Source organism: Dipodomys merriami, unplaced genomic scaffold, assembly GCF_024711535.1.
Source record: "Dipodomys merriami isolate MVZ:Mamm:240054 unplaced genomic scaffold, mDipMer1.0.p SCAF_8, whole genome shotgun sequence".
In the NCBI taxonomy this organism is placed as follows: Eukaryota; Metazoa; Chordata; class Mammalia; order Rodentia; family Heteromyidae; genus Dipodomys; species Dipodomys merriami.
This window is the reverse complement of record NW_027206401.1, coordinates 51,958,413-51,967,133: the sequence shown is the minus strand read 5'-3', so window position 1 is coordinate 51,967,133 and position 8,721 is coordinate 51,958,413.

Below are 8,721 nucleotides of genomic sequence, written 5' to 3'. Positions count from 1 at the left end.
AGAAAAGCAAATAGTGACTATGGAATAAATGGCCTTAATTCCACATTTTTTTACAAAGCAACAACTAAGGCTTTATGAAACTAAATGAGAAGAAGCCATACAAGAAAAATTTCCCATTCTTTCTTAGTAAAGCAGTATCACAAATACAATTTACCCTCCGAAAACAGGGACTTGGAAAACCACTGCTATTTATATTCTCTTAGGGGAAATAGTACATATGTCCAGGATCTAAGTGTGCCTTCTTTCAACCATACTTCTTACCTAACCCCAGGGTGTGCTTTCATACCACTGTCACTGTCCTTTGTCTGGGGAACACTTACACTGCAGTGATTTGTGTCTAGAGAAAATATATGCCTTTATTCAACACATATTCCCATTGTCTAGAATCATGCCTGAATCATAACTGATTCTCAATAACTATGTTAAGTATTGGAAGAATGGCAGAACAAATGATATAATTTATTTTCTGAAAGCTATGAAGATTATTTTGTCTCTATTACTAAGATTGGTACAGTATAGCACTATGAAATTACTAACAGATATTTAACATTTTTATTGGCTTGAAATACGTATTACAGAAAAATGACCTTTAAATTACTTTGAAGTGTACTTTTCTATGGAATTCAACTAGACTCAATGTTGATGTGTAATCACCACCACCATCCCTCTCCAGAACTTTTACCAAAGCTCAGGAAATACTTTTCCCCATTTCCCTTTCCATCCAGCCTCTGGAAGCCATCAATGTACTTTAGGTCTCCATGAATTTGACTGCTCTGGGTACCCAATAAAAGTGTACACATAATATTTGACATTTTGTGTCTGATTTATTTCATTTAGCATAATGTACTCAAGGTTCACCTATGTTGTAACATAGACCAGAACCTTAGTTCTTTTTAAGGGTGAATACATTCTTTTGCATACATACTTTGATAATCTATTCATCCCTGGAAAGGTGTACTTGAGTCCTTCCATTTCCTGGTTACTTAGAATAATGTTTGCATGAACGTGGGTGTACAAATATCTGTTTGAGTCCTCCTTTTAGTTATTCTGGGCATATATTCAGAAATGGTATTGCTGAATCATATGGTATTTCTATTTTTTCACTTTTTCAAGAAATCACCATATTGTTTTCCACAATGGTTGCACCATTTAGCATATCCAACAGCAGCGTATGATGGTTTCAGCATCACCATATCCTCATCCATACTTGTTACACTAAAAAAATAGTGTCATTCTATCTGATGAAAGCATAGAATTCCATTATATATATATATATATATATATATATATCACATTTTTGTCTATTCATCTACTGAGGGGCATCTGGGTTGCTTTCATATCTTAGCTATGGTAAATATTGCTGCAATAAACATAGTTGTGCTGGTAGCTTTGTTGTGGCCTTTTTTGTGGTAATTTGGATAAATGCACACAATTGGGATTGTTGGGTCATAAGGGAGCTCTATGTGTAGTTCTTTGAGGAACCTCCATACTGCTTTCAAGAGTGGTTGAACAAGTTTACACTCCCACCAACAGTGTAGTAGCATTCTCTTTTGGCCACATCCCCTTCAGCATCTGTTGTTATTAGAGTTCTTGATTATAGCCATTCTAACTGGGGTAAGGTGGAATCTCAATGTTATTTTGATGTGCACTTCTTTTATGGCTAGAGAAGTTGAGCATTTCTTCTTGTGTCTATTGGCCATTCTTATTTCCTCTTCAGAGAAGTCTCTTTTTAAGTGTTTAGCCCACTTACTAATCGGGCAGTTGTTGCTTTGAGGATTTGTTGTTGGGGGATTTATTTTTTTTAGTTCTAAGTATATTTTAGATGTGAGATCCTTGTCTGTTGTATGGCTAGTGAAGATCTCCCAATCTGTGAACTTTCTATTGATCTTGCTAGCTATGTCCTATGTCATGCAGAAGCTCTGCAGTTTCATGCAATCCCATTTGTCCAACCTTTCTTAGATTTGTTGTGTTTCTGGGTTTTTATTAAGAAAATTTTGGCCTGTGCCAAGGAGCCCTAGAGTTTCTCCTGCTCCTTCCTATTATGTTTTCAGGGTATCTGCTTTTACCTCAAGGTCTTTGATCCATTTGAAATTGATTCAGGTGAGGATCAGAAATAATGACTGCCCCATTTGTAAGGAAATGGAAGGAATTGGAAAAAATTATATTAAGTGAAGTAAGCCATACTCAGAGAAGCATAGGTCCCATGGTCTACCTTATTTGTAATAATTAGTATATATCTATGATAATATTAGCAGGTGAACAGAATAGTTCAATAGCTATGTACATATGACCATATAGATTATGCTAAGTGAAATGAACTCCAAAATATGCATACAAGAGGTTTTTCTTTGTTGTTTTTGTTCTCAATGTACTATGTGATTTCTTTTTTCCTTTGTGTTCCCCCCCCTCCTATGGTTTATCCCCTGTTGTCACTGTGTTTGATTTTGGGTATTGTATATATGTTTATCTGAACTAAGGAAGGGAAACAACAAATGGTAGACAAAGGAGAAAGGGGGGACCTATGCAACAGCGATAGTCACAAGACAGTATGTTGGAAATGATCTGTACAACTTATGGGGGGATACGGGAAGGGAAAGAGTGAGAAAAATGAGGGAAGGGGTAACAAGTTAGACAAGAAATGTAATCACTACCTTACTTATGTAACTTTACCCCTCTGTTCATCACCTTGGCAATAAAAATTATATTACATATGGTAGCCATTCTAATGGGGGTGAAGTCATTTTGACTTGATTAGCAATTTCTAAACTAATGTTGTCAAGCATCATTCATGTGCTTACTGGGAGAATATATTTAAATTCCTTCCCCATTTATATTAAGATTGCTCATTTGGGATTGTTGTAAAACTTTTTTATATGTTAAAAATGTCAATCCCATAATAGATACATACTTTGCAAATACATTCTCCTATTCTATGAGTTGTATTTTCACTTTGTTATTAATATTCATAGGTATATAAGAGGTTTTAGCTTTGATGAAGTCCAATATATCTTTTTGTTTAACATGATGGTTTCAAATATTGACATTACTGTGAAATCAATTCTAAAGTCAGGGGAAGTAGAGATCACATCCTGATTTTTTCTTTTTTACAGCTGAGTAGCCCTGGATAGGTCAGTCCTTTACTTTGCCTCAATTACTTATTTACAAAATTGTACTAAATAATACAGTCTCTGGTAATTGAAATATGTAAAGGGGATTTGAAATTATAATTCATGTTATAAGCTATTAGTATAACAATCATAAACTTAATTTTTAAAGAGTACATTTCCTACTGAGCAATGTTGCCTCCTCCTTTGTTTTTCCCCTACCATTTCTTCCTTCCCACCTCAAAAACTACCCCCCCTACACCCTGCCAAAGTTGTAAAGTTCATTTTCCACAGAATTTTTTGTACATCTCCTTGTTATAATGGGTTCACCTGTATCATTATTAAGTAATTTGGGTTTTTTTCCCTTCCCCTCCCTGAAATAGCAGCCATTAACATCAAATACAGTGAAAACAGGGGTTATACCTTGGAGGAGGAACATACAAAGAAAAAAAATCACATGGTACATTATAAATACGTTAGAAAGAATAGCAAAAAAGAAAAAAGATGTTTGTGTCCCTATCTTGGGATTCATTTCACGTAGCATCATCTTATATGGTCATATGTACATAGCTTTTGACCTTTTCTTTATTTTTTGAAATATATTTTATTTGCATGTCTTATATCTTGTCTGCTGCAAAAAGTTAAAGAAGAACATTTGCTTTCTTTTTTAAAAATTATTTTCTATATATATTATTGTGAAAATACCATACAGAGGGGTTACAATTACATGGGCAAAGTAATGAGTACATTTCCTATCAAGCATTGTTGCCTCCTCCTGTGTTTGCCCTTCCCATCCCTTCCTATCTCCCTCCTTCCCTTTCCCTCCTCCCCCTCACCAAAGTTATAAAGCTCGTTTTTCAACATGTCTTATACCTCTCACTGTTGCAATGGGTCCACCTGTATCCCTATTTAAACAATTTGTTTTTTCCCTTCCCCTCCACAAATTGCACCAACATCAAATACAGTGAAAACAGAGGTTATACCATGGGGGAGGGACATGCAAAGCAACAAAGAAGTAATCCTATCAATATGTTAGAAACAAGAAACAATAGCAAGAAAGAAAAACCATTTGAGTATTTATCTTGGAGTTCATTTCGCCTAACATCAAATTATCTGACCATTTCTGCTTGGCTCAGACATATACTAGTTATTGCAAATAAGGGAAACCATGGAACCTATGTTTCTTTGGGCCTGGCTTACTTCACTTAATATAATTTTTTTCCAAGTTTTTCCATTTCCTAACAAATGGTGCGATATCATTCTTTCTGATGGAGGCATATAATTCCATTGTGTATATATACCACATTTTCTTGATCCATTCATTGACTGAGGGGCATCTGGATTGGTTCCATATCTTAGCTATGGTAAATAATGCTGCAATAAACATAGTTGTGCTGGTAGCTTTAGTATGGCATTGTATGTGATCATTTGGGTAAATGCACACATGTGGGATTGCTGAGTCATACTGCTTTCCAAAGTGGTTGAACAAGTTTACACTCCCACCAACAATACAGTAGGGTTCCCCTTGGCCACATCGCCTCCAGCATCTGTTGTTATTAGAGTTCTTGATTATAGCCATTCTGTGGTGAGGTGGAATCTCCATGTTGTTTTGTGGCTAGAGAGGTTGAGCATTTCTTCATGTGTCTATTGGCCATTCTTATTTCCTCTTTAGAGAAGTCTCTCTTTGAGTCTTTAGCCCACTTATTTATTGGGCAATTGTTTCTTTAAGAATTTGTTGTTGAGAGATTTAATTTTTGAGTTCCAAGTATATTTTAGATAGGAGACCCTTGTCCATTGTATGGCTAGTAAAGATCTTCTCCCAATCCGTGGGCTTTCTATTGATCTTGCGAGCTATGTCCTTTGCCATGCAGAAGCTCTACAGCTTCATGCAAATCCTATTTGTCCAACTTTTCTTAAATTTGTTGTGTTTCTGGGTCTCTATTAAGAAAATTTTCGCCTATGCCAAGGAGCCCTAGCGTTTCTCCTATTCCTTCCTGTCATGTTTTCATGGAGTCTGCTTTTATTTCGAGGTCTTTGATCCATTTGGAGTTGATTCTGGTGCAGGGTGATATACCACAATCTAGCTTTACTTTTCTATAGGTGATTAACCAATTTTGCCAGCACCATTTACTAAAAGGCTGTCTTTCTTTGATTCTATTTCTTTAGCTCCTTTATCGAAGATTAGGTGGCTATAGGGCTGTAGGTTGACATCTGGGTTTTCATTTCAATTGCATTGGTCCTCAAGTCTGTTCTTATGCAAGTACCAAGCTGTTTTGATTCCTATGGCTTTGTAGTAGTTTGAAATTTGGTATTGATATTCCTGCAGCACTATGCTTTCTGTTAAGGGTAGTTTTTGCTATTTTTGGTCTTTTACTGTTCCATATGAATTTTTGGATTGCTTCTTCTATTTCATTGAAGAATGAGGTTGGGACATTGATAGGTATCACATTGAATTTGTAGATAATCTTGGGAAGTATTGCTATTTTCATGATGTTGATCCTTCCAATCCAGGAGCATGGGTGGTTTTTCCATTTCCTAAGTTCTGCTTTGATTTCTTTTTTCAGGTTTTTAAAGTTTTTATCATAGAGGTTCTTCACTTCCTTAGTTAAGTTAACTCATAGATATTTTAGTTTTGTGGGACTATTAAAAAAGGAGTTGCTTTCCTGATTTCAGCCATGCTCTTCTCATTGTTGGAATACAGAAAAGTCATTGATTTTTTGGTGTTAATGTTAGACCCTGTTATAATGCCAAAGTTTCAAATCAGCTCGAGTAATTTGGGAATAGAGACCAGAGGATTCTTTAAATACAACAAGATCATGTCATCTGCAAAGAGGGAGAGTTTTACTTCATCTTTCCCTATTTGGATCCCCCTTGTGTTTGCATCTTGTCTTATTGCTGTAGCTAGGCATTCTAATACTAAACTGGAGAGCAGTGGAGAGAGTGGAATCCTTGTCTCATTCCAGAGTTCAGAGGAAATGGCTTTAGCATTTTGCCATTAAGTATAATGCTGGCTGTAAGTTTATCATATACGGCCCTTATTTTATTGAGGAATGTTCCATGGATTCCTAATTTTTCCAGAGCGTTCATCATAAAGGGGTGTTGGATCTTGTTAAATTCTTTTTCTGCATCTATTGAGATAACCATGTGGTTCTTATCCTTGCTATTGTTGATGTGATTAATTATATTAATTGATGTGTGTATATTGAACCAGCCTTGGATTTCTGAAATGAATCCTGTTTGATTGTGATGTATGATTTTTGGATGAGTTGTTGAATTTGATTGGCAAAAATTTTCTTGAAAAGTTTTGCATCGATGTTCATCAAAGAAATGGGTCTATAGTTCTCTTTCTTTGAAGAGTCCCTGCTTGGTTTTGGGATGAGATTTATGATGGCTTCATAGAAAGAATAGTATGGAGGTTCCTCAAAAGACTCCACATAGAGCTCCCCTATGACCCAGAAATCTCACATGTGTGCATTTACCCAAATGATCTCAAACAAGACCATACTAAACTACCAGCACAACTATGTTTATTGCAGCATTATTTACCATAGTTAAGATATGGAACCAACCCAGATACCCCTCAGTAAATGAATGGATCAAGAAAATGTGGTATATATACACAATGGAATTCTATGCCTCCATCAGAAAGAATGACATCACCTCATTTGTTAGGAAATGGAAAGACTTGGAAAAAATTATATTAAGTGAAGTAAGCCAGGCCCAAAGAAACATAGGTTCCATGGTTTCCCTTATTTGCAATAACTAGTATATGTCTGAGCCAAGCAGAAACGATCAGATAAGTTGATGTTAGGTGAAATGAACCCCAAGATAAGTACTCAAATGGTTTTTCTTTCTTGCTAATGTTTCTAACATATTTATAAGATGATTTCTTTGTTGCTTTGTATGTCCCTCTCCCACTGTATAACCTCTGTTTTCACTGTATTTGATGTTGGTGTAATTTGTGGAGGGGAAGGGAAAAAACAAATTGTTTAAATAGGGATACTGGTGGATCCATTGCAACAATGAGATACACAATACTTTATGTCAAAAAACAAACTTTACAACTTTGGGGGGGAGGGGTGTTTGAAGGGGGACTGGGTGGGGGGTGAGATGGGAAGGGATGGTAAGAGGAAACAAAGGAGGAAGCAACAATGCTTGATAAGAAATGTACTCATTACCTTACCAATGTAATTGTAACCCCTTTTGTATGGTATTTTCATAATAAAAAACTTATTAATAAAAAGAAAGGAAGAGTTCTGTAGTGAACTTTCTCTTTCAATTTCATTCAAGAGTTGGAGAAGTATTGGTGTGAGTACTGCTTTGCAGGCCTTGTAAAATTCTGCTGTAAATCCATCCTGTACTGGAATTTTCTTAGATGGGAGGTCTCTTAATGCTGTTTCAATTTTAATTCTTGATATGGGTCTGTTAAGTTGGTTTAACTCATCTTGGTTTAGTTCCAGCATGTCAATATTTGCTGGGAAATCGTCCACTTCTTCCAGATTCTCAAAATTATTAGCATAAAGGTTTTAGAAGTATTCCCTTATAATGTTCTGAATCTTGGTTGTTTCTGTGGTGGTGTTTCCATTCCCATCTCTGAGTTTATTTGGGTGTGTTCTCTTCTTTTTCTGATAAGATTTGCTAAAGGTCTGTCAATTTTGTTAATTTTTTCGAAGAATCAACTCTGCTTTGTTGATTCTTTCTATGTTTGGTTTTTTTTTTGGATTCTAATTCATTCAATTCTGATTTAACTTTAATTATTTGTTTCTGCCTACTAGATTGGGATTTAGCTTGCTGCTCTTTTTCAAGGAGCTTCAGATGTCTCATTAAATTTTTGGTTTCAGATCTCCCCAACTTGTTGATGTAGGAACTCAAAGATACAAAGATATAATGTTGCCTCTGAGTAATGCCTTTTCTATGCCCCAGAGGAACTGGTAATTTGTGTGTTCATTTTTGTTGAATATCGTGAACATTTGAATTTCCTTTTTAATCTATTCCATAACCCACTGGTGGCTCAACTGTGTGTGTTCAGTCTCCATGTGTTACAGGATTTTCTTTGGTGGCTTTTAGTGTTGAGTTCTGATTTTATTCCCTTGTGGTCTGAGAGAATGCAGGGCATAATTTCAATGTTTCTGAATTTGGACAAGTTTCCTTTGTGACTAAAATGTCATCTATTTTGGAAAATGTTCCATGTGCTGCTGAGAAGAACGTGTATTCTGATGCTGCTGGGTGAAATATTTGGTAGATGACTGTTAAATCTAGTGGATCTATGCAGTTGTTTATATCTGTGATTTCTCTGTTGAGTTTTTCTATCTGCTGAGTTGATCTATCTAGTGGGGATAGGGATGGGTTGAAGTCCCCAACAATTAATGTCTTTGGATCTTTATGAGATTTGAGGGAAAATAGTGTTTCTTGGATAAATTTGGGTGTCCCATTTGGTGAATAAATATTTAGAATTGTACTATCCTCCTGAAGGAGAGATCCCTTAATTAGTATGTAGTGACCTTCTTTCTCTCTTCTCACTAATTTTAATTTGAGGTCTACTTCATCTGTTATTAGAATTGCAACTCCCACCTGTTTATGGGAGCTGTTTGCTTGGTAGATTTTATTCCAGCCTTTC